The sequence below is a fragment of the Helianthus annuus genome, chromosome 17 (genome assembly GCF_002127325.2).
Source record: "Helianthus annuus cultivar XRQ/B chromosome 17, HanXRQr2.0-SUNRISE, whole genome shotgun sequence".
NCBI lineage: Eukaryota > Viridiplantae > Streptophyta > Magnoliopsida > Asterales > Asteraceae > Helianthus > Helianthus annuus.
This window is the reverse complement of record NC_035449.2, coordinates 178,869,665-178,895,705: the sequence shown is the minus strand read 5'-3', so window position 1 is coordinate 178,895,705 and position 26,041 is coordinate 178,869,665. Positions and strand designations below refer to the sequence as shown.

At 36.9% G+C, this 26,041-nt stretch overlaps 1 long non-coding RNA gene and 2 pseudogenes across 1 annotated transcript; 2 read left to right on the top strand and 1 right to left on the bottom strand.

Annotated features, from left to right (window-relative positions):
• On the bottom strand, window positions 1-14,309 carry LOC110925291 (annotated as a pseudogene).
• Window positions 14,310-18,052: 3,743 nt separating this feature from the next.
• LOC110925290 lies at window positions 18,053-23,160 on the top strand (annotated as a pseudogene).
• A 5-nt stretch (window positions 23,161-23,165) lies between these two features.
• On the top strand, window positions 23,166-24,163 carry LOC110925699. Its single transcript, XR_002584672.2, has 3 exons — window positions 23,166-23,427; window positions 23,510-23,654; window positions 23,945-24,163. It is a non-coding gene; the product is annotated as an uncharacterized LOC110925699 (long non-coding RNA).
• The last annotated feature ends 1,878 nt before the right edge of the window (window positions 24,164-26,041 follow it).

Here is a 26,041-nt window from a genome sequence, read left to right as displayed (position 1 = left end):
AACAATAACCAATTTCTAAATCAATATTCTACCTATGCCCCTGTGGTTTTTAATAAAAAACAACACAACCACAAGACCGAATTAACCGAACTAACAAATAATTCAACAAAAGTTAAAAGAAAAAAAAATACTAGGATTATTATTTATAATAAACGATTTACAATCTATACAGCAATAGCTGTAGCTAAAGATCTGTATTCGTCATAGTGGATTACGAGACAATCTAGACGACGGTCTGTTACTTGTCACCATTAAAGCCACCTTAGCTTCTTCATAATTTTGAACCTCCTTTGTTTTCTGCAAAACAGTAAATAAATAAATAAATCAATTGTTATCTACTCAAACGATTCCAAGCCATACACTTATGAATGGATGGATTTGGATATTATTTTATCACCGGCGGATAAAAAAATAATGATACAAGAAAATGGGTTGGAAGTTACCCGAATCCCGCTTATATTTGATGAACACTCTAAATTGTTTTTATTCAAAATTTGAGATCATCGTATTGTAATTAACAATCTAAAAAACACACTAATTGTTGATATGGTAACAACCTTGACTAGATGTATCAATTTCAACTCAATTACATGAAGACAAGTCAATCCGTATTGCATTGCTTTTAAGACCTACCAAATGTAGAAGAATAACTAAACATAATACGGGTTGACCGAGTCAAAAAGCGTCTAACGTCTATAAAATGCTTAGATAATTCCAATTCAAAAAGGGCAAATTGGAAAATAATAATCCCATCTTTGTGAAATTGGCCGATAATAATCCCAAGTTAGTTATTGGCCAATAATAATCCGACCTCGTCCAATTTTTTTGTAAAATAGTCTGCCGTTAAAATAACTTAACGGAGTTAAGGGTTTTTCCGAATTACTAACCGATGTTTTAGGGCTTTTGATGAGAACGAGGATACGAGTCGATTGATGTAAAACTTACCTTGAAATATTGCCCCCAACCCACGAAAACGGTGCTTCAATTCGGGTGTTTAACTTCCAATTAACAAAATTCAAGCCATTTCGAACACAATTTCGAGGTAAGTTTTACATCAATCAACTCGTATCCTCGTTCTGATCAAAAGCCCTAAAACATCGATTTGTAATTCGGAAAAACACTTAACTCCGTTAAGCTTATTTTAACAGCAGAGTATTTTACAAAAAAAATGGATGAGGTCGAATTATTATTGGCTAATAACTGACTTAGGATTATTATCGGCCAATTTCAGAAAGGTGGGATTATTATTTTCCAATTTGCCATTCAAAAAAAGTTATCTATTTAATTTATCAACTACTTACATAACACAAGAAAAGGGACCAAAAAGTATTAACGGGCCCTTTTAACATAATGTATTTTGATCCGTTACCCAACTCGCCTGTTTGACCTATATCTTTAATAACATTATGAAATCTTATGAAGGAATGATACCTTTGAGGATATAGAACTGCGGTTAGACAACTTTTGTGATTTAAAGTGGGCCCGATGCTGTTGCTGCATTTGAATGAACCGTTGCAGCCAAGATTCAATGTTTATTCCGTTACGCAAATGACGAGAATCTTCATTCATGTTGATCTCCTCTGAGGAATGTGTCACATTTGACATGTAATTTTGTATGGGATTAAAGGAATATGAAGGCACTGTCTTCAAACGCGTCCTTAATATCTTAAAGGCTGCACTTTGCTGCAATGATTAAAAAATATAAAAGATTCATGAAATAGAGAGATGAATGTGTGTGTGTTTTTGTGTAATACATAACCCTTATGTATCACATTTAAAGCACTAGATACACTTGTTTATAGGGTTCTTATAGTTCATTACTTAAACTTGAAAGTAAAGTACACGGATGGTCCCTGTGGTTTATTAAAATTTTGGATTTGGTCCCTAGTTTCCAAAAGTATATGGATGGTCCCTGTGCTTTGTATTTTGTAACACATTAAGCCCCAGCTTTTTTTAAAAGTACATGGATGGTCCTTGTGGTTTGTACTTTGTAACACATTTAGTCCTTAACTTGGACCTGCTGAAGCCTTTAGATTTGTTGGCTAGGAATTAAATGCGCTACAAAGTGCAAACCACGCGGACTATCCGTGTAGTTTTGGAAACCTAGGGACCAAATCCAAAATTTTCGTAAATCATAGGGACCATCCGTGTACTTTACTCTAAACTTGATTATGTATTGAATGCGCCCCTATATGATACATATACACCTTGCTTCATCCTATATCTTATCTCTAAGGGATAAAACTAACAGTTGTAACTTAGACACAAAACGGATCAAATGGAACGAACTGGTTGAAAAATGCAGAAATGTGTTCTTTTATGTATAAAATATTGTAAATTATTTCATTCAAAACAATGGACTCTTATTAAATTAACATAACATTGAAAACAAACATGACACCTTAACATTTTCTTTTTATGAGAAGATGTTCTTTTCTTTTTGAAAAACGTGTTGTGTCAACGCAGCCCGGCCCATACCCATACCAACAAACTAGCACTACCCAATGTGTCCTGCTCATTTTGCCACCTCAAATATGAACATTACCCAACAACACATATAAAATGATGACTTGTGGGTTTCTTTTACACTTCACCCCCTCAGGTTTTGATGATTCACAAATAAGCCCTAAAATTTCTAGCGATCTCTTTTCTAGTACATTTGTAATTTAATTATATCATATATACTGAGTTAAAAAGCCCAAGACAATTACCCCCTAAGCTCAATAAATGACTGACAATACAGAAGCATCCACCACATACAAAAACATAAGTTAAATTATATGATTATGATTACATAATTTATTAACCACTTACCACCCCTAGGCTATTCTTACTTCTTGACACACACATACTTATGTATATATGTATGTATATACACAAATTAATACTATAAGTATGTATGGGTGCGTATTCATACTATATATATATAGTGAAAGTGTAAAATACAATATTGCTTAACATATGAGTGTACGCTGTGAAATTACGCATGTTGAAAGAATGAAGATGATTCCGAGTTTGTGAAGTAGATTCCGAGTTTATGTTGAAAGAAAGAAGATGATTCCGAGTTTGTGAAGTAGATGTTCCGAGTTTATGTTTTGTGTCAATATGCGTGATTAGGGTTTTGAGTTTTATAACGTGCGTAATTTCATATCGTACGCTTGTACGTTAAGGAATAATGTATGTTAACCTCCCCCTATATCGTACTAAGACATCTGTCAAAAAAGAAAAAAAAAATTACCAAGCCGGCATTTATTCGACATGTAAATTTGCTTTACAGTGATGTAAATTTGTCTTACAAAACGCTTATGTAAATTTGTTTTACACTGATGTAAGATCTCGTATACAATATTATTTTTATTTTTATTATTACTATTATTTTCGAAAAAGTTATCTAAAAAAAATTCATCGAAAGTTTTTCTAAATTTTTTTTTTTTCAAGGAGTTCTCAAGTTCTGACGAACTCGGGGGAATTCTCATTTTAACCATTCCCTCTATATGTGTGTGTGTAAATACATCGATAGATATATAAAAGGAATTGCATTAATGAGCCATGCCTGAGGAAGTAGCATCAGAAGACCATACAAGGCTTTTAACAACCATATATATCTACAAGGTTCAAGAAGCTGCAAGAAAAACAAAATAGTCAAATTCATGCACAAGAAACTATTAATACATACAAATTAAAATAAATACATATACAAATGTTGTGACATCAATAATAAATAAATTTAAAGAACCTGCAGCCTAAGATAAGCAAAAGTTGGAGTCTCTAATAAGTGTATTAATTTATCCAACTGAACCAAGAATCTGACATTAATATCCTCTTCGGTGAGAGACTGAATAACAGAACTTGTATGCTGATAAGCCTAAATCACAAAACAAATGAATAAATATTAAACTAATAGCACCAAAAAAATTAAAAGAAAAGAAAACTGGTTCTTGCCTGTGCTAATAAGCAAAGACTTATTATAGCCATTGCTGAATGGCTCCACGAGGCATACAGTGAAAGAAAGAAGTCTTTTCCAGCAGCATTAGATAATGAAAGCTTTAAGAGATCTCGTAGGTCAGCCAACTAAGAAGTAAGCAAAATAATATTTAAGGACTGAAAAAAATATAATAAAAAATGTTATAAGCTACAGATATTATTTGTTCTTAATCTAAGTAAGGGTATGTTTGCTTGGTTATAGAGTCATTCAAGTTTGTTTTTGATGCGTATATTTATATTAAACATGACAAATTCGAGAAAGAGATAAATTGTTTTTTTTTTTTATTTTATTAAATAAAATAAATATTAATTCTTATGTTAGTTTTCCTATTTATTTACAAACTATTAATTAACAACGTTTTTATGCATCATGGGGTTATATCTCATGTTTTGGGGAGGGGAGGGGAGTTAAAAAAATTGTTTTTTTTTTTACTTTTAACTCAGAAGCTTTTCATCTTTTCAATTTTAACCCCACAAGATTTCTTTTTTTTTAATTTTAACCCAAAACTTTTCATTATTTGCAATCTCACAACTTTTTTACTTTTAACTTTGCTCCCCTATACTTTGGGCTTCTTTAGCAAATATTCGTTTTACGTTTCGTTCTAAATTTTGCGAGTTAACACGGCGCAACGTGCGTGTGTGATTCAACGTTTTTACATTTCGCTTTACGTTTCGTTCAAAACTCTTAATTCTAGTTACCTGTAGTTAGTAACTTAGTACATAATTGCAAAAACAAATATCTGAACCTAGTAAAAGATTAAGAAAATCTCAAATAAAATTTTTAAGATAAAACATCTTTATATTTCTGAAAACGTTGAAAAAGTTTAAATAAAAAAGAGGAGTTATAAAAGGGAAACCTGAACCAAAACAGATGCATAATCCAAATCTGCTTCCCCTTCAAGAATTGTTGAGAGTTCACGGTAAACCCTTTCAGCGTCTAAAAGCACACAAAGTCGGCGGATTATCAAAGCACCACGCCTAGAAAAAGAAACCAACACACGACGCCATTAACATACGAAAACAAATAAAAAGTAACAAGAATAATATAAGAGTAAAGTACACGGATGGTCTCTGTGGTTTACCAAAATTTTGGATTTGGTCGCTAGCTTCCCAAAAGTACACAGATAGTCCCTATGGTTTGCACTTTGTAACGCATTTAGTCCCCAGCTTTTTCCAGAAGTACATGGATGGTCCCTGTGGTTTGCACTTTGTAACGCATTTAGTCCCTAACTTGGACATGCTAAAAACCTTTAGATTTGTTGGCTAGGGACGAAATGGGTTACAAAGTGCAAACCACAGGGACCATCCGTGTACTTTTGAAAAACTAGGGACCAAATCCAAATTACCCTCCAATATTTGGTTTAAAAAAACAATAATTGAACTCACTTTTCCAGGAGTGCATCATCCACCCGAAATTTATGAACTAAGAAAACAAGAAGCTGAGAAAAGTTGTGTTGATCTTTAGCTATGTATGCATGTACCTCCAAAACCAGGAGCACTACCTACAAAAATGCACGAAACACAATCAATAATACTTATGATAAGCTTTGAGTTACTTATTTGTCTAATGATATCACATAATATTATTTAAAATACTAGCAAAATTTAAACTGAGTAAGATATAAAAAATTCATGTTGTCTATAATTTTATATTAAAGAGATATTACAGATATATGACAAACAAGTTTTTAAAACATGTTAAGATTTAATTATACAACTGACAAAATTGTGAGTACAAAAATTATATGCGATAGTCTTTGGCTACTTCATCATCATCATCATACTCAGTAAATCCCACCAATAGCAAAGCTAAGGTAGGGTCTGAGGAGGGTAGGATGTAGACAGCCTTACCTCTACTCCGTAGAAATAGAGAGGCTGCTTCTAGTGAGACCCCCGGCTCGATAGTAGTTTTGCATCAAGCCTTGGACATAAGGCACATAACAACACTCAGCAATTGAGACAACTACCGATTAGTGCATGTACCCCCTTGTCTTTCGGCTATCAAAGCCACCACATGATGCATGATTAACCATCATTACCACACACACACATAAATATAAGAAACTGCAAAGAAAATGCAACATCATTACCACACACACACACACATATAGTAATAAGAAAATGAAGTACAACTTGAGATTTCAACTAAGCGCGTAAAAAGAATCGAAAAAATGTCATACTAAAACAGTCCAAAAACAGAAATAGAAAAAAAGAAAAAAAATTACCTTATCAGATGAATCTGAGAGTGCCTTCAAAAGGGTGTCAAAGATATCATTCAGAGCCGAAAGAACCTGTTACACATCTTTAGATCACAATAAACATATACCTTATTTCATATATATTCATGTCATGATATGACCAAAATATCAAAGCAATAATGTTCGTCTAGCTTAAAGACAATAAAATTAAAACCATACTTAAATTATGATCAGGAAAAATGCAAATAGTCAACATGATCGCTTAAAAAATTACTGGTTTTCACTTGCATAGGTCAACAAATACCATCTTATGTTGGCCAGAATGCTGACCACAAAACTAGAAAACTAAAACAAAACAGTAACTATTTTAAGACATAAATACGTATTCTGAAGGTTTAAGGTTACCTCGGGACGATGTCTATTTAAAAGGGCTGATATCCAGTGCAATGATTCAATTCGAGTAGCCTCATATTCATTAGATAACTGCCTGATAAAATTTATAGATTAAAATTATCACTGTGATAATTCTGTCTTCAAAAGTGAAATGAAATTTAGAGTAAAATGCCATTTAGTCCCTGAGGTTTGGTCATTTTGCGAATTTCGTCCAAAGGTTTGTTTTTTCGCATATGGATCCAAAAGGTTTAAAATCTTGTCATTTTCATCCGGCTCGTTAACTCCGTCCATTTTTCGTCGTTAAAATCCGTCTTTTTTGTTAACTTAAAGGCAATTTGGTCTTTTTCACTTTATGTACAAGCAATTGAAATCATAATCTCTTCACATCCTATATAAGTATTAGGGTTTATTATGTAATTAGTTAATAGTTAGATAGATAGTTTAGATTTATTATTAAGTGGCGGTTATGAAGTTGAAGGACAAAAGTTGACAAGATGGAAGTTTGAAACTTCCCTCAATAACCGAATAGGTGTGTCTCTACACACACACTCATTCCCAATCGACACCAAGGAAAGGAGCAAGGGACGCGACTGTTGATCATGCGGACGAGAATCAACGCACCTTTTCAAGTTCCAATCACAACCACACATCCAAGAGACATGACTTTTCACGAAGAGACACGTCTATTCACTCGTACCCGTAGGAAACTATAAATAGAATAGATTGATTTCATTTGTAATTGCTACTCTCATTCAATTCACTTGTACATACATTCAAGATTTGTATTCTTTCAATAAAGGTTAGTTTACGTTTATTCGTTCATTGTGATATTCATTGTTCGTTATCAAGATTCTGGGCAACAGTGGTATCAGAGCCTAGGGCTCAAATTCGTTTCGGGAAGATAATCATCAGGCGGGTGGTTGAATTCCCTGACAATTCTGATCACGCAGGAGGCGTTGATTGGGTTGTTCTTTGTTAAGTTTTAACATCAATCGCATCAAGCGGGTACGATTGTTGTTCGTTCGTTAATCGGTCATCAAGAGGGTGTTCGATTTTGATCCGATCATCACTGAGGGTGTTTGGATTCTGAGATTTTTTGTTAATTCAAATCACGGCAAGAGGCCACGGTTCGAGTTAAAGAAGACGGAAGCAAATCTGAGAAATTTGTATTCCGGTTTGAAGAAGCAATCGCAAATCTGAGAAGTTTGGGTTGTTTAAGACACAAAATCTGAGAAGTTTTGTGATATCAAAGCATCAAGAGGGTGTTCGGTTGAGAAGTTTAGTCGCAAATCAAGCGGGTTTGGGGCTGATTTTTTGGTTTGTATTTAGAAAGTCGCGAATCAAGAAGGAAGAAAAAAAACGCAGCCAAGAGGGTTGTTAAGAAAAGTCAGAAAACCGTGCGGAGAATCACGATAAGAGAAGTCGGTCGGTTCGCAAATTCCAGGTTCTACGTTCTATTTTTCTGGAATTTATATAAGGTTTAGAAATTGTTTTGATTCCACGTTAGAAAGTTAGTGTGAATTTTTTTGTGGAATCATAGATTTCGGTTTTAGGAGAAAACCAAGGTTTAGAAAGTGAAAATTGTTGGAAAGGAAATTATGGCGGATTCAGGAGGAGCCTCTCCGTCAAACGCGGTAGTAATTAGAGAGGGTAGTTCGTTCTCCCAGTTTCAGTGTCCTATTTTAAAGTCTACAAATTATACGGTATGGGCAATCCGTATAAAAACCATTTTGAGGGCAAACGGTTTATGGGAAATGATAGAACCAAAAGAAAATACGCAAGCGGATGAAAAGAAGGATATGATGGCGACCGCTTATTTATTTCAAGCACTACCGGAAGATATGATAATACAAGTTGCAAGTTGCAAGAGTGCAAAAGAAATTTGGGATGCATTAAAGACTAGACACGTCGGTGCAGATCGAGTGCAAAAGGCACGTCTTCAAACGCTCAAAACAGAGTCTGAGATGTTAAAGATGAAGGAGGAAGACACTATCGATTCGTTCACTGCAAGGCTAAATAGCATTGTCATGAGGGCAAGTGGTCTTGGATCAACTTTTGATCAACCAACTTTAGTACGGAAACTTCTGAGTTCTGTACCAAAAAGGTTCGTTCAAATTGTTGCAACCATTGAACAATTCGCTGATTTAGAAACAACGACGCTAGACGAGACAATTGGAAGATTGAAGGCCTACGAAGAAAGGACCGGTTTGGTGGATGAAAACCCGGTATATAATCAAGAGAAACTTATGTATACGCGACGCGACAAGAACTATGGTCGTGGAAGGCGTTTTGGGAAGAATGGACAAGGAAGGTTCAACTCATCGCAAGACAAATGGCGTGATGGAAAGTTCAAACAAGAAGATGATGATGAAGACTCATCATATGATGCTTACAAGAATAGAAGCAACCAAAGGAAGTTTGGGAAGGATTTAAGCAAGATAAAATGCTACAATTGCCAAAAGTTTGGTCATTATGCCTCAGATTGTCCTGAATCAAATCAAAGAGAAGAAGAAACAAATCTGGTGCAGGAAGACGATGAACCAACTCTCCTAATGGCAATCAAAGAAGACTGCAGCGATCTACTACAACATGCTCATGATAAAAATGGAGAAGTGCAGGATGGCAAGCAAGACATGGAGAAAGATCAAGGTGCAACTTAAGGATGTTCGAGATTAGGGGGGTGAATGAAATCATAATCTCTTCACATCCTATATAAGTATTAGGGTTTATTATGTAATTAGTTAATAGTTAGATAGATAGTTTAGATTTATTATTAAGTGGCGGTTATGAAGTTGAAGGACAAAAGTTGACAAGATGGAAGTTTGAAACTTCCCTCAATAACCGAATAGGTGTGTCTCTACACACACACCCATTCCCAATCGACACCAAGGAAAGGAGCAAGGGACGCGACTGTTGATCATGCGGACGAGAATCAACGCACCTTTTCAAGTTCCAATCACAACCACACATCCAAGAGACATGACTTTTCACGAAGAGACACGTCTATTCACTCGTACCCGTAGGAAACTATAAATAGAATAGATTGATTTCATTTGTAATTGCTACTCTCATTCAATTCACTTGTACATACATTCAAGATTTGTATTCTTTCAATAAAGGTTAGTTTACGTTTATTCGTTCATTGTGATAATCATTGTTCGTTATCAAGATTCTGGGCAACAGCAATTAGCATAATGACAAGTATTCAAAATACCCTTACAAAATAAAAAACAAAAATAATATAGGTAAAAAGACAAAAATACCCCTGACTTAACGAAGAAAAATAGGAGTTAACGAGCCGGATGAAAATGGCAAGATTTCAAACCTTTTGGATGGAAGTCGCAAACCTTTGTATTAGAGGTGAATCAACGATTGGTTTCATTGAGTTGAAATACAATACATGGAAACAATATAAAGGAAAAGATACTTACAAAGAGACCCCTAAAGAATAGAATAAATACAACAATAATTAATGATATTTAAAGTTACATATTATCTAACATCCCCCTGCAAGCTGAATGGTGGTGGACCAATGCGAAGCATATGTCGAAGAAAGTTGAACTGAGAACTAGGAAGGCTTTTAGTAAAAATGTCAGCCACCTGAAGCTTGGTTGGAACAAATTTGGTAACCAATTTTCCAGCATTAACTAATTCCCGCAAAAAGTGATAATCAAGATCTATGTGTTTCGCCCGTTTATGAGCAACAGGATTTTGAGTGAGAAAGATGGCACTTTGATTATCACAAAGGATGGTTGGCCTGTCGGGGGGAAGAGCATGAAGTTCCTGAAGCAGATGAGTAATCCAAACAATTTCTGCAGCAGTGTTAGCCATAGCACGATACTCGGATTCACAACTAGATCTAGCAACCGTCGGTTGCTTCTTAGCACTCCAAGAAATCAAATTTCCACCAAGAAATATAGAATAACCATAAGTAGAACGGCGAGTCTCCAAACAACGTGCCCAATCAGCATCAGAGTAACCAAGAAGCGAAGTGGAAGTAGGACGACTGTAATGTAACCCAAATGCAATAGTTCCTTTAAGATATCGCAAGATTCGCTTCACCTCCTGAAAGTGATCTGTAGTTGGAGCATGAAGAAACTGACTGACTTGATTGACAGCATAAGAAATATCAGGTCTTGTGATCGTCAAATATTGGAGAGCACCTACAATCGATCGATAGAAAGTAGCATCCGAAAACTTGGTACCTGTAGAGACAAAAGAAACATTGGTGCTTAAAGGTGTTGGAGCGGGTTTAGCATCCAACATTTTAGCACGAGTTAGAATGTCTAAAGTGTATTTGGATTGATTTAAGAAAAGGCCATTTTGAGTGTAGGTAACCTCCAATCCCAAAAAGTAGTTGAGTTTTCCAAGATCCTTGATTGCAAACTCTTTGTTGAGACATGAAATGAATGATTTGATAGTTGGCTGATGGTTGCCTGTAAGAATGAGATCATCAACATAGACAAGGAGATACATCATACGAGTATCACGTTTGTAGATAAATAAGGATGGATCTGCACGACTACAAGAGAAGCCATTGTTTAGAAGAAACAAGCTCAACCGATGAAACCAGGCCCTAGGAGCTTGTTTCAAACCATAAATGGCTTTTTTTAATTTGCAAACGTGAGATGGAAATTGAGGATCGATGAAACCCTTTGGTTGCTCCATAAAAACATTCTCAGTTAGGTGGCCATGTAAAAAGGCATTATTGACATCAAGTTGATGAAGATGCCAATTATTAATAATGCTCAATGCTAAGACGGTACGGACAGTGGTGGCTTTAACAACAGGGCTAAATGTATGACAGTAGTCAAGACCCGGAATTTGACTGAAACCTTGAGCAACAAGGCGAGCTTTGTATCTCTCAATGGATCCATCGGCTCGAAATTTTGTTCGAAAAATCCATTTGGATCCAACAACGTTAGCATGTGTCGGACGAGGAACAAGAGTCCAAGTGGCATTTTTATTCAAGGCATTAAATTCTTCTTCCATTGCATGAATCCATTTGGGATCTTTAGATGCAGTATGAAAAGTAGTAGGATTGAAAGAAAAAAAAAATAGAAGAGGCAGAAGTATAGATTGAGAGGGAAGAAGGGACAAAGGGTTAGGGAAGAATATGATCGGGTGAGGAAAGTAAGGAGACTTGGAAACTCAACTACTTTAAATTATTGGCTGATACCATATTAGAGGTGAATCAACGATTGGTTTCATTGAGTTGAAATACAATACATGGAAACAATATAAAGGAAAAGATACTTACAAAGAGACCCCTAAAGAATAGAATAAATACAACAATAATTAATGATATTTAAAGTTACATATTATCTAACACTTTGGATGAAAGTCGCAAAACTGGCCAAACCTCAGGGACGAAAAATGGCATTTTACTCATTTAAAAGAAAAGGACTAGAAAGAGTCGGAGTCGCCCCAACACGGCACATTTCAACCCATGCTGAAAGACAACCCGTGTTTACCCAAATCCTTTTACCCGTTACCCAACCCGCTCATCAATATCATACCTCTTTGCAATGGAGATGATTGCTCCAACATCAAATCCTTCAGCTGGGTCAGCCTTAATTGCACGGAGCTCATCGTTTGTTTCACGAGCTACCTAATAATCACATATAAAAAAAATATTATTCATTGTGCATGAAACCGTTATATATTTTTAACAAGCAAAGGGGAAGTACAAACTTACAACTCGTATTTTTTCTTCTTTATCAGCTATGCAAGGCAAGATAGCTCCCAATATATCAGAATAATACGGAACAAGCTGGTCTCCACCAAGTTTTACAAATTCATTTATCTGCACAAAGTTGTCTAATTAATGTGTGAACAAACTTTAATGCATGAATACGCTATCTAGACTTGCGCTGGAATACACATACAAGTCCCTTTATCTTCATTTTTTCATGATTAAATCCATTAACTTATAAAACTTAACGATAAACTCCTTTAACCAAAACTTAGGGACTTAATCATGCAAAAAAGGACCTTTGAATACGCACACAAGTCCCTTTATCTTCATTTTTTTCTTATGATTAAATCCATTAACGTTTAAAACTTAACAATAAAGTCCTTTAAACAAAATTTCGGGACTTAGTCATGCAGAAAAGGGCCTTTTGTTATATTTTAAGAAGTCCCGAAACCAAACAAAAAATACGGGTTTCACTGTTAAAACTAAAGTGTAGTAACTTTATTGTGAATTATAGAAGTTAAGCAATTTAATCATGCAAATATAAAGTCTAAGGACTTATGTATGAATTCAACAAAAGTTCAATGGGATTTTTTTCTTTACGATCTATGCAGAAAATGTCGGTGATATATCGGTTATCGGTCCCCATGTAAAATACGGGTGTCAAATATCAGCCGGAATAACGGTACCAGTATTATCGGCGATATTGACCGATATGTCAGCGATTTTCCCGATATCAGTACCTTTCTTCTTAGTTCTACCATTTGTCTTTTTTCTTATTGCTCTATTGGTGTTTTAAGTCTTAGTTATTAATTATTAGTGTTAGATATTAGTGTTTTAAGTCTTAATCAGTTCCTACTTGCTACAATTGTTAGTGTTTTGCAAGTTGCAAAAGGTTAATCTGTTAATGGTAGGAGAGTATACTGAATTGTTAATGTGAAATTGCTTTATATATAAATTCTGCACGATATTAAAATTACCGATATCCCACCACGATAACCTATATCTCAAATATCGGTCTTTGACCGATATCCGATTTTCTACCACATTAACTGCGTAGCTCATAAGCATGTTTAACTAAGGAGATGATACAATACATATGACCCAATTGAAAAAGAAAATTGTTACCCATGTAATTGCGGTCCAACGGGTAAATTCATCAGGTGAAGATGCACGTTGTACAAGTATCTCAGCCATCCGACCATAATCTACAGACTTCAACAGTAGCACTGCTCGAGTCAGGAATTAACAGATAAACAATATAATAAAAATACATAAGATTTGATAACATAGAAATGAGTCAAATGACTACAGATTTTGTTTAGCAAAACTCTTACTGGGGAATTCTTGATTTCTTGAAGAAATTCAGAAAGTGCTGAGTCAGCTTGTTGCCGGATTTCAAGGCTGGAATCACTTAACATGTTAAATAAACCTGAGAGCTAGTCATGTCAGTTGACTTCAAAATGCACGCAGTAAAAAGATGTGATGTGACGCTAACATCCTTTACCATCAAGAAAATCAGGAAGAAAACCGAGCATATCGATGTCTGGAACACTGTCCAACACTGTAATCCATCCCACTAAAAATTGACGCACGTATGGATTCAAGACGTTCATACTCTCCCGCAACAATGGAATAAATTCTTCAATGCTGACATAGAAATACACAAACATTAAAACAAAAAAAAAAAAAAACAAAAAGAAAGTTGCTTCTGATATACAACACCCGTCACAAATACTAAAACTGGCGGGTTCAACCCATTTTCTTATGATGGTTCTAAAAGATGATATGGAAAGTTCAACAATCTCTCCTAAATCAGTTCCTGTGATTATGTATATTCAATTGTAGTTATTTTTTGTTATTGACTTTCCTACTTTATGGTTATGTAAATTTGTATTTAAACCAATGTAATCACAATGTATCAATATAGAGAATTTCCCTATCACATGGTATCAGCCTAATTGATCCTCTTTCCTTCTCTTCTCAATGTCGACCCCCTCATCAACCTCGTCCACCTCTGCTGAAACCTCCCTTCCCATGGCCACTATCCTTTATATGCTCACCATCAAACTCTCCTCCACCAACTATCTTTACTGGCACAATCAACTTCTTCCTCTCCTTGCAAATCAGCGGCTTCTCGGTTATGTTGATGGCTCTATCTCTCAACCACCGAAAACCGTTACCCAGGACTCCAAAGAACAGCCAAATCCGACCTATGCCGACTGGCTCCTTCATGACCAACAGGCTGTTCTTATTCTCAATTCATCTTTAACTGAAGAAGCCGTCGTCGAAATTCTGGGTCTTTCCACGTCTCGCCAGATCTGGACTGCTCTTGAGGTAGCCTATAGCAACGCTTCCTTGGAGCGAATGCATCTTTTGCGCGACAATCTCCGCCAATTAACCCGTGGTTCTTCGACTGTCGCTGAGTTTGGCCGGAAATTTAAAGCTATTTGTGACCAGCGCGCTGCCATCGGTCATCCGGTAAATGACATAGACAAAACCCACTGGTTCTTGTGTGGTCTCGGTCCTACGTTTGAAAGCTGGTCTACGGCTATTCGTACCGCCCGGGATCCTCTCTCATTCCGTGATCTCCTTACCAAAGCTGAAAGCCAGGAGCAATTCCTCAACACTTTACATCCGCCCACCCCTGCTCCTGTCGCATTCGCTGCCCACCAACAGCCTTCTCGTTCTCGTGGCTCCAACTCCAACCGATCCCGTCATGTTTCCGGTGCTTCTACTCGCTCTAACACCCACTCCCCCGGGTCCTCCAACGGGTCACGCAGAACTCCTCACTGTCAATTGTGTCGGACTAACGGTCATTATGCCAACAAGTGCCCGAAACTCTCTTCCTTTGTGGCAGCCGCCTCGGCCGATGAGGGTCTCGCTCGTGCTTTCCACGCTCAATGTCATGTCTCTAGTGAAGGACCCGACTGGACTGCGGACACCGGGGCTAATCGTCACATGACGGACGACACCGGTACACTTCACACTTCCTTACCCTACACGGGTTCGTCTTCTGTTTTCTTTGGAAATGGACACTGACTACCCATAACTCATAAAGGGCACGTTTCACTCACCAAGAATGTGTCTCTGAATGATGTTCTAGTGGTCCCCTCCATCACCAAAAATTTACTTTCAATTAGCAAGTTAACTAAGGATTATCCCATTGATGTTCTTTTCTCAGACATGTTTTTTATTATTCAGGACCGGAAACCGAGCCAGCCACTCGCTCAAGGTCGATGTGAGAACGGTCTTTACGTGCTTCGGGATAAATCTGTTGCTTTCGTTGCTTCTGTTTCTTCCAATAAAGCCTCATTTGAGTTGTGGCATAATCGTTTAGGGCATGTTGCCTATGACATTATTTGTGTTTTAAAGAAACATGGTTGCTCTCCTTGTCAACTTGCTAAGGCCCGTAAATTACCGTTTAATTTAAATGACAAACGTGCGTCACATCCTTTAGATCTCGTTCATTGTGATCTATGGGGACCGTCGCCTATCACTACCAAAGATGGCTACAAGTATTATGTTGTGTTTGTGGATGATTATTCACGTTTTTCGTGGTTATATCCACTTAAATCCAAAACAGAATTTTATACCATATTGCACTCTTTTTTACGGCTTGTGCAAACACAATTTTCACGAAAAGTAAAGGTTTTTCAAAGTGATGGCAGCTCGGAGTTTGTCAACCAATATGTACGCAAGATCTTTGATGAAAATGGCACATTTCATCGCTTCTCTTGTCCGTACACAGCCGCGCAAAACGGACGAGCCGAACGAAAACATCGGCATATAGTCGAAACGGGTTTAGCTATGCTCTTTCATGCTCGCATTCCCGCCTCTCATTGGGTCGATGCGTTTAGTACAGCCACATATATCATCAATCGTTTACCTACCAAGGTTCTAAACGATAAATCTCCCTTTGAGATGCTTTTTTCTACTAAACCCGTCTACACCAATCTTCGAGTTTTTGGATGTTGTGTCTACCCGTACCTACGTGACTATGCACCACATAAACTTGCCCCACGTAGTCTCCCTTGTATCTTCATGGGCTATGCTCCGCAATATAAAGGCTACAAGTGTTTTGATCCTACATCCTCTCGCATGTACGTCACTCGTCATGCTCGCTTTGACGAGTCATTTTTTCCTTACAACAGTGACTCTTCTCCTACCAATTTAGCTACTCTCTTTCTGTCAACTTTTAATGAACCTTTATCTTTCCCTCCTACCAACCCATCACCCACTCCTCCTACTTCTCCTCTCCAAAAAACCTCTACACCAGTCCCACCATGCTCTCTATGCAAAAATAACCCTCCCAACCAACCGCTACATGCTCATGAACCCACTCCTGAACCGTCCACGCCACCCACTCCTGTCCTGCCCTCACCGCCTCCGCCATCTTCTTCAACCGGTAACCCATCACCACCTTTAGCAGCCTCTCCTGCTGCCAATGTACTGCCCTCCCCTACGTCTCCTGCTGCTCAACCCGAACCCGCCTCCTCACACCCAATGGTGACTCGTTCTAAGGTCGGTACCTTTAAACCCAATCCAAAGCACTCCTCATATCTTGCTCAAGCCATGCACTCAAACCTTCATGCAGCTCTCTTAACTGCCACTGACCCTAAAGGTTTTAAAAGTGCTTTCAAACACGCTCATTGGATGGCTGCCATGCACTCCGAGCTTGAGGCTCTTCGTCGAAATAATACGTGGTCTCTTGTTCCGCGTCCTCCATCCACCAACATTGTCGGCTCAAAATGGGTCTACCGAACCAAATATCATTCCGATGGGTCGTTGGATCGTCACAAGGCCCGTCTTGTAGCTCAAGGATTCACACAAATCCCGGATCTTGACTTCACCCATACCTTTAGCCCCGTTGTAAAGGCCTCCACCATTCGCATCGTCCTCTCTTTAGCCGTCATTAACGATTGGTCTCTCCACCAACTCGATGTGAACAACGCCTTTCTCAACGGGTCTCTATCCGAAACCGTCTACATGGAGCAACCACCGGGTTTCGTTGAACCGAAATTTCCATCTCATGTTTGCAAACTTAATAAGGCTCTTTACGGTCTCAAACAAGCCCCTCGGGCTTGGTTTCATCATCTAAGCTCCTTCCTCTTGTCCTTCGGCTTCTCTTGCAGCCGTGCCGATCCATCCCTTTTTGTCTTTCATCAAGGAGACTCTCTTATGTACCTGCTTGTTTACGTAGACGATCTTATCCTTACGGGCAACAAACCATCTCTTCTATCTATGTTCACGAGTCGTCTTCATAAGGAGTTTGCCATACCTTGGTTCCTTAAACTATTTTCTCGGTCTTGAGGTTGTCCGATCCGACTCGACTCTCTTTCTCACTCAATCCAAATATGCCAATGACATCGTTACACGTGCCGGCTTATGCCATGCTAAACCTGCCCCAACTCCTCTATCGACATCGGACACTTTCACTTCGGATGGAACACCATATTCTGATCCCACTTTTTACCGTTCTATCGTAGGCGCCCTTCAATATTTAACTATCACCCGCCCCGACTTAGCCTATGCCGTCAACCAAGCATGCCAACACCTGCATGCTCCAACAGAAAAGCACTTTCAATTGGTTAAACGGATTTTCAGGTATGTTAAAGGCACTCTATCCCACGGTCTCGTGTTTCGTCGTCCTACGACTTCATCCATTTTGGGGTATTCGGATGCGGACTGGGCAAGATGTATTGAGACTCGAAGGTCCACGTATGGTTATTCGATCTTTCTAGGTGGTAACTTAGTGTCTTGGAGCGCCAAGAAACAACCAATGGTGGCCCGGTCTAGTTGTGAGTCGGAGTATCGGGCCATGGCAAATGCAGCAGCTGAGATCGTCTGGATCACTCATTTCTTAAAGGAGCTTCATGCTCTTCCTCCCTCACGACTGACTCTTTTGTGTGACAACCGAAGTGCCCTGTTCATGAGCCAAAATCCGGTGTCTCACAAACGAGCTAAACACATAGATTTGGACTATCATTTTGTTCGTGAATTGGTCATGTCAGGCAGATTACATACTCAGTTTGTTCCTACCAAACTGCAACTTGCGGACATATTCACTAAAAGCTTACCACGACCTCAGTTTGAGCACTTTCGGGAATTGCTTCGAGTTTGTCCGCCGCCGTTTCGCTTGCAGGGGGATAAAAGATGATATGGAAAGTTCAACAATCTCTCCTAAATCAGTTCCTGTGATTATGTATATTCAATTGTAGTTATTTTTTTGTTATTGACTTTCCTACTTTATGGTTCTGTAAATTTGTATTTAAACCAATGTAATCACAATGTATCAATATAGAGAATTTCCCTATCACAGGTTCGATTTGGGTTGTGTTTCATCTCAAAGGGTCAAACCAACAAAATAGCAACAAGAAGAACTTGTCAAACAGGTTGAAATTTCCCAAAATCTATTTTTAACTAGTGGGTTACCACCCGTGCTTCGCGGCGGGTTTGAAACGTAGATAAATATACGCAAATCGCGAACGTAATGATAAAAAAAACTACGCCGCGATGGTATATTCGGAAGTCACGGAAAAGATATGTCGTATAAGAAAGCCAAGTTATTCAAAAAAAAATTACACCAAAATGTATATAAAGATAAACACGACAGCCGCACATTATAGCGGGTCGGTTTTAATGTAAATAAAAAAAACACGTCGCAATGGGGTATTTAGAGATGAGGCTGGATGTTTTAGAAAACCGAACGATTTAAAAAACGTTTAAAACAACTGGTCGGTTTAAAAACAACGTTACGAAAATTCACGTCAAAACATAGATAAAAATAAATCGTGTGAAGCGTTGATATAAATAATGTAACTGATAAAAAAATCACGTAACAGAAAATTCTTTAAAAACTCAAAATGATAACTTTATTCAGTGATTGTAGTGTAAGTGATTGTAGTGTAAATCGGTTAAAGATAAAGCAAAATAAAAAATGGGAAATATAATTTTCCTAAAGTTATAGATTGTTAATGATAAGATTTGTGGTCTAGGCTTTATAATTGTGACAGATGTGACGGCTGAATTGTTGTGATTGTTCAGAATTATAGATTGTTTATGCTAAAGATGTGTATTCTAGGGTTTATATAATCATGACATATATGATGGTTGAATTGTTGTGGTTATTCAGGATTGTGGATTGTTTATGCTAACGATGTATTCTAGGGTTTATAAATTATAATCATGACAGATATGACGGCTGAATTTTTGTGCTTGTTCGTTGAATCGAAGTTCTACAGGGAAATGGAATTTGCTTCAAATGCCAAAAAAACACTGGCTTTGTTCCCATGGTTAAATGGCCTCTTTTTCTTCTAGCCAGCAAGGTTATTCAAATTCTTGGTCCACATTTTGGTTCTTCTTATTTATTATGTGAATTTCTTTATTAAAGAAGTCGTTCTATATTTAGATATTCGTTGATGCAACATTTGGCGGCAGAGAGTGACTCACAAATACAATTGTGGGAAAGGATTTCGAGAGACGATTACATGAAATATGCTGTTGAAGAGTGTTTTACACCATCAAGCTGATTTTGACCTCAATTTTTGACAATGATGGCAAAGAGTGGTAAGCGTTTCGACTGTATATTTTGTTAGTTCTTTAAGCTAGAGATGAATTAATTGGCAAGTAAATTGGGTCGAAATGAGTAATGACACGCAAACTCATTTTTTGCCTTTAATTTTCTTGAGTTTTATAAATACTTGTTGTGTTTAAAATGATTGAAATTACTATATTATTATATTTTCTGCAGGGTTAATAGAATATATGATGAAATTCGAGGAAGTATAGTGAAAGGAGCAACTGTCTCTTGTTACTCAGAAAGTTACTACACTAACAGGAATTTTGGTCGGTGTTCATTTGCTAATCTTTTTTTCCTTGGTTGATATTCTTTCAGCTACCTTGATGTACCCTTTTTACCTGTAATAATGAATGTGGTTTTGCATGCTACATGTGCAGAAAGAAGTTGGGACACTTGAACTGGAGACTGGTGCGATTAATGTTGCGCTAGATCTTTACGATGTTATCCAGCTTGGTTTTTTTAGTGTAAATATGAGGTGTGCGCCAACAATAAGTTTTAATTTCTTATATGTTGTTTAGTTTGCTACTATCTAAACATATGCCTGACTGGATTTCCGAATCATTTGATAGAGAAAATTATGCCACATGGAATATGTTGATAAAAGCATGGAAGGAAGGCCGTTTGTTTCAAAGATTAAGTGGCCAAGAGACCCTGAATTGGTATTGACTTTTGTACAAGTCAAACTTGTGCTAATTGACCTTTTTTCTATGTATTCTTTTAAAGTTATTTATATTTATGAAGAAGTTACAAATTCGGAGGCTACACTCACTCTTCACTATCAAAGATTCAGCAGTAAACGTCCCTAGAAACCTAGACACTAGACGTAGGTTGGAGTTCTTCACAAATTCACTTTTCATGAACATGCCTAGACCCCAACCTGTTCGGGAAATGTTATCATTCAGGTAAAATATTTTCTTTTGGATATTTATTATTTAACTGGTAATAAACACTCATTGGGTGATTAATATTTTCAATGTTCCAGTGTTTTAACTCCGTATTATTATTCGGAGACTGTACTTTATAGTATCAACGAGCTTCTTAAGAAAACTGAAGATGGGATTTCAATTTTGTTTTACCTCCAAAAGATTTATCCCAGTATTTTGGCTTTCATGTTCAATGAATAGCAGGGGTATTATTTCTTTATTTTTATGAAAAGATACAAAAATTTTCTGGATTTTGCAGACGAATGGAAAAGCTTTCTTGCTCAAATTGGCCGCGATGAAAATACACACGAGACAGTTCTTATTGAGAATGAAGATGATAACCTTGAACTTAGGTTTTGGGCATCATATCGTGGACAAACGTTGTCAAGAACCAGTATAAAACATTATATTATCTTTTGTTAACATGGGTGGAGATATAATAGGAAGTTTATTTGGCTAGGAAGGCTAGGAAGTGATCTTGACCATCCATTTACTTAATCAAGGGCTAAGATTAAATCAGGGAAATTGAAAGTAAAAAAAGAGGCGCGTGACTTTTTTCAGGGGCAATCTAGTCAATCCAAGCCAATAGTTTCTCTCTCCTCCAATTCCCCCCATTTTTTAAACGTTAATAACTCTTTCATACGACATTATTTTTTTATAAAAATTGCACCAAAAAAACGAGTGTTTTTTTATCTTTAAAACGAGTATACTATTGCTATATTTTGAAAAAAAAAATTTAAAACCCAGTTGCGTAAAACGCAATAGAAAAAACCCCAGTATCGTAAAACGCAATGAAAAAAAAACCCTAAAAAATGACATTTTTCTAAAACGCAATGCACAAAAAACACAAAGAAATGACTTTTTTGTAAAACGCAATGGCCAGAAAACACATAAAAATGTGTTTTACCTAAAACGCAATGCACCAAAAACACAAAAAAATGACTTATTTGTAAAACGCAATGGCCAGAATACACTTAAAATGTCTGTTTTCTAAAACGCAATGGACTGAAAACACATAAAAAAGTGTTTTACCTAAAACGCAATGCACCAAAAACACAAAGAAATGTCTTATATGTAAAACGCAATGGCCAGAAAACACTTAAAAATGACTCATTCTAAAACGCAATGGACTGAAAACACCTAAAAAATGTGTTTTACCTAAAACACAATGACTAAAAACACTTAAAAATGTGTTTTTTTCTAAAACGCAATAGCTGTCTGTCACTGTGAACTGTCTGTCACTGTGAACTGTCTTTTTTCTAAAACGCAATGGACACATAAAACTGTCTGTCACTGTGAACTGTCTGAATTGTCTACGAATTACTGTCTTCGAAATGAGCCAATTTATGGAAATTTAATTTTTCTGATGCGTTTTTAGTACAGCAATTTAATAGAAAATGAGCCAATACGAATTACTGTCTTCGAAGTGCAGCTCAACCCCAGCCAGGGGCTCTGCCCCTTGGACCCCGCCAGGGGCTGCCGCCCCTGGGACCCCGCTACGAATTACTGTCTTCGAAGTGAGCAAATACGAATTACTGTCTTCGAAGTGCAGCTCAACCCCAGCCAGGGGCTCTGCCCCTTGGACCCCGCCAGGGGCTGCCGCCCCTGGGACCCCGCTACGAATTACTGTCTTCGAAATGAGCCAATACGAATTACTGTCTTCGAAGTGCAGCTCAACCCCAGCCAGGGGCTCTGCCCCTTGGACCCCGCCAGGGGCTGCCGCCCCTGGGACCCCGCTACCGGGGGCTGCCGCCCCCGGACCCCCGCAAAGATCGTAAAACGCAATGACTAAATAAAAAACCCAGATCATGAAAATGAAATTAAAGAATTTCTTACATGGATCGAAGCCGATTTCTTCATCAATTGACGGAATTTGAATGATAGAAACACTTATCAACGCTCGAATCGAACGAATCGAGTGATTATCTCCAAAATCACCGGAAAAAACGAGATTTTTTTATGAAATTAAACTGGGTTTTCTTCAAAAAAAAAGCTGAAGAACACGTTGATCGGGTTCTGAATCATTGATTTGTGATGAAAATCGCACTATAATGTAGTGATTATTGAGATATAAAGTGAAGAAATAGTTGAAGATGGTGGATTTTGAAAATGATGGGTTTTTGAATTTACTGGGTTTTGAAAAAGGAAGAAGAAAGAGTTGGATTGACTAAAATACCCTTTCTCTTTATTTTAAAATTTGCCACATGTCATAATCCTATGGCTTCCTATCATTCCTAGAGAAAATTAACTTCCTATTTGATCTTTACCCTTGTTAACATATCCATGTTACATAGTTCTTGAAACTTGTACCTTTTTGGACAATTTTTCTTTGTTTCCAGTTCGAGGAATGATGTACTACCGAAAAGCTCTAATGCTTCAACCTTATTCGGAAAGAATGACTGTTGGAGGTTTTAATCTTCTCCTTTCGAGAATATTTTTATTATTGCTAGATGTACGCCTAAAAAACATAACCATCCGCGGCAACGCACGGACATTGCCACTGGAGGTTGTCCAAATCTTACTAAGCTCAACATCTATGGCTGCTAGGCTTTTAGTGACGATGGTCTCAAGTTATGTAGTAGTTACTATATAAAGTTGAAAACTTTCAACCTTTGTGGGTCTGTGAAAGCAGCCACCAATAAGGCTCTGAAGGTATGGTATTACAAATGTATATGTGGGGTGTATTTCATATTTGTGGTCGTACTTATAAACCGTCTTTGAGTTGTGCTTGTAGGCTAAAGGATACAACTGTCGACAACAACTTGAGTCGATAAATTTTGGTTGGTGTGAGGGAGTTAGTGATGTTGGAGAGATGAGTTTACCTTATGGGTGTCCTAATCTCCATGCTATTTACTTGTGTGGTCATGTCTTTATAACAGGTAAATTATGTTCATTTAGTTGACTTTTGAATAATTGAATGTCAAAGCTAACTTTTTTTTTTGTCAAGTTATATACCGTGCATTGTTTTTACATCTCTTAGCATCATTCTTCTTTTCTTTTTGGTCTATAATCTAACCAAAAAGGATAAAACAACTGCATAGATCAAATTTTAGTTTTTTAATTGGGATTATGCTTTTCATGCTTGTTGTATCAAGTAATATTAGGCTATTTTTGCTTAAAAAATCATTGACAATCAATGTTTTTTTATATGTTGTTTATTAATGAAAAGGTCCGTTTGGAGCTACAAAATAATGGACAAATGGTTACATCTGATGATCATGCAGTTGTACTTGGATACTTGAATGCAACTTTCATACAAGAGGTTTCAAGAATTTGTTCCAAGTAGTTTTATAGTAATGTTTACAAAATATAAATTTGTTCTTTTGTCTTTGAATAGAAGTGCTCTTTGGAAACAGGCCCTGGACTTTTTTGTAAATCAATACTTCTAGACGAAAGCTTATAAATTAAATGAGATTACAACTTCTTATTTTTTATTACAATTTCCCCTTCCTACGTTTAATGTAAAACTAAAGACCCCCAAAAAGTATATACAACGTAGCATGCTACTATTTAACTGTTCTAAGTAGTCGTTAAAAACTTACCTTGCCGCAAAGCGCGGGTCGTTATATATTTACACAATTCACATATGATTTTTTTTATATCGGTTTAAGGTTTGATTTATGGGCACGCCCTATGTTGTCGACTCCGCCGCAACGCGCGGGTTCCCTACTAGTCGTACAAAACGTATGAAACGCATGAAAAGAAACATGATGATATTTTTGTAATTATTTGCTCGTAGAGTAATTATTAAGTTACTCTAAAAATGATCTTGTAGAGTAATTTTGATCTTGTAGGGTAATTATCAAAATTACTCTACAAGTGTATGAAAGTCACCTTGTATCAAAATTACTCCATAAGTGTATCAAAATTACCCTGCAAGTTTATCAAACAATATACAATTCAAAATTACTCTACAGAATCATTTGTAGAGTAATTATCAGTGTTGTAAAAGTCGGATTACTCGGCCGAGTACTCGGCGAGTACTCGGTCCTCGGACCCCCTCCGAGGCGACTTCCTCCTAGGCGGTCTCAATTAGTCGGCCTCGGGATTACTCGGGAGTACTCGGTGCCTAGTCGGCCTAGTCGGCGCCTAGTCGGACATAGTCGGACGTAGTCGGCCTAGTCGGTCTAGGCGGTCAACGTGGTTTGTTGACTTTTAATCGGTCAAACTCGGTCAAAATCGGCCTACTACTCGGCCTTGTACTCAGACTAGTCGGACTTGTATTCAGAATATTTGAACTTTAAACATGTTTCATTTTAAATTATACTCAGTTGACATGAATTATGCTTATTTTAACACATAAATAATATATAACAATTAATTTTCTTTATATTTACCATGTCCACGTACTCCCCGAGTACTCTCCGAGTACTCCGATTACTCCCAACTCCCTAGTCGGCCGACTAGGGACCGCCTAGCGACTTTTACAACACTGGTAATTATGATACTCTACAAAATTACGTTACAAGATGAAAATTATCATAATAAGATCATTTATAGAGTAATTATAATACTCTATAAAACTACTCTACAAGATCAAAATTACCCTATAAGAACATTTTACAAAATTACTCTACCAGATCAAAATTACCCTACAAGATCATTTGTAGAGTAATTTTGATAATTGCTCTTCGAGTAAATAATTACGAAAATGTCAATGCGTTTTTTTTTTTTTTTTTTTTTTTTTTTTTTTTTTTTTTTACATTTTAACTATATTCGTATGTTTTGTATGATAAGGGTATTCGTATTTGATCTTTTGTCTATATTTTTTTTTCAAAAGGTTTTATATTCTTGGTCTTGTACTCTTGTATTATTTTGGTCTGATGCGTAACACTTGTTTTTTTAACAATATATAAAGTAGCATTAAAACTAGACTGTGATATTAACCTGTTCAATTTGAATTGGATACCTCATTTAGAGACATCCTTTTCTAAATGGTGTAAACTATTAAATTGTATCGTGCATTGCCAAGAGGTTCTGAAAAAAAAAATTATTTTAAAACGTAGACCAACTAAAAGTGTACATAAAAATAAGCATGAAAACGTGTTATAATTGACCCGGCTTATTTTCGGAAAAAAAGTGAAAGCTTACGTCAAAACATAGATCAACAGAATAAGCATAAGAACATATTATGTCTGACCCGACTAAATTTCCAGAAAAAATTATGTCGATACGTAAATTAACTTGAATTTATACCTACATGTACATAAAAATAAATACGTAAAACTCGATTACAAAGTCTTTAAAAAGTTAAGGGGTTGTAAGT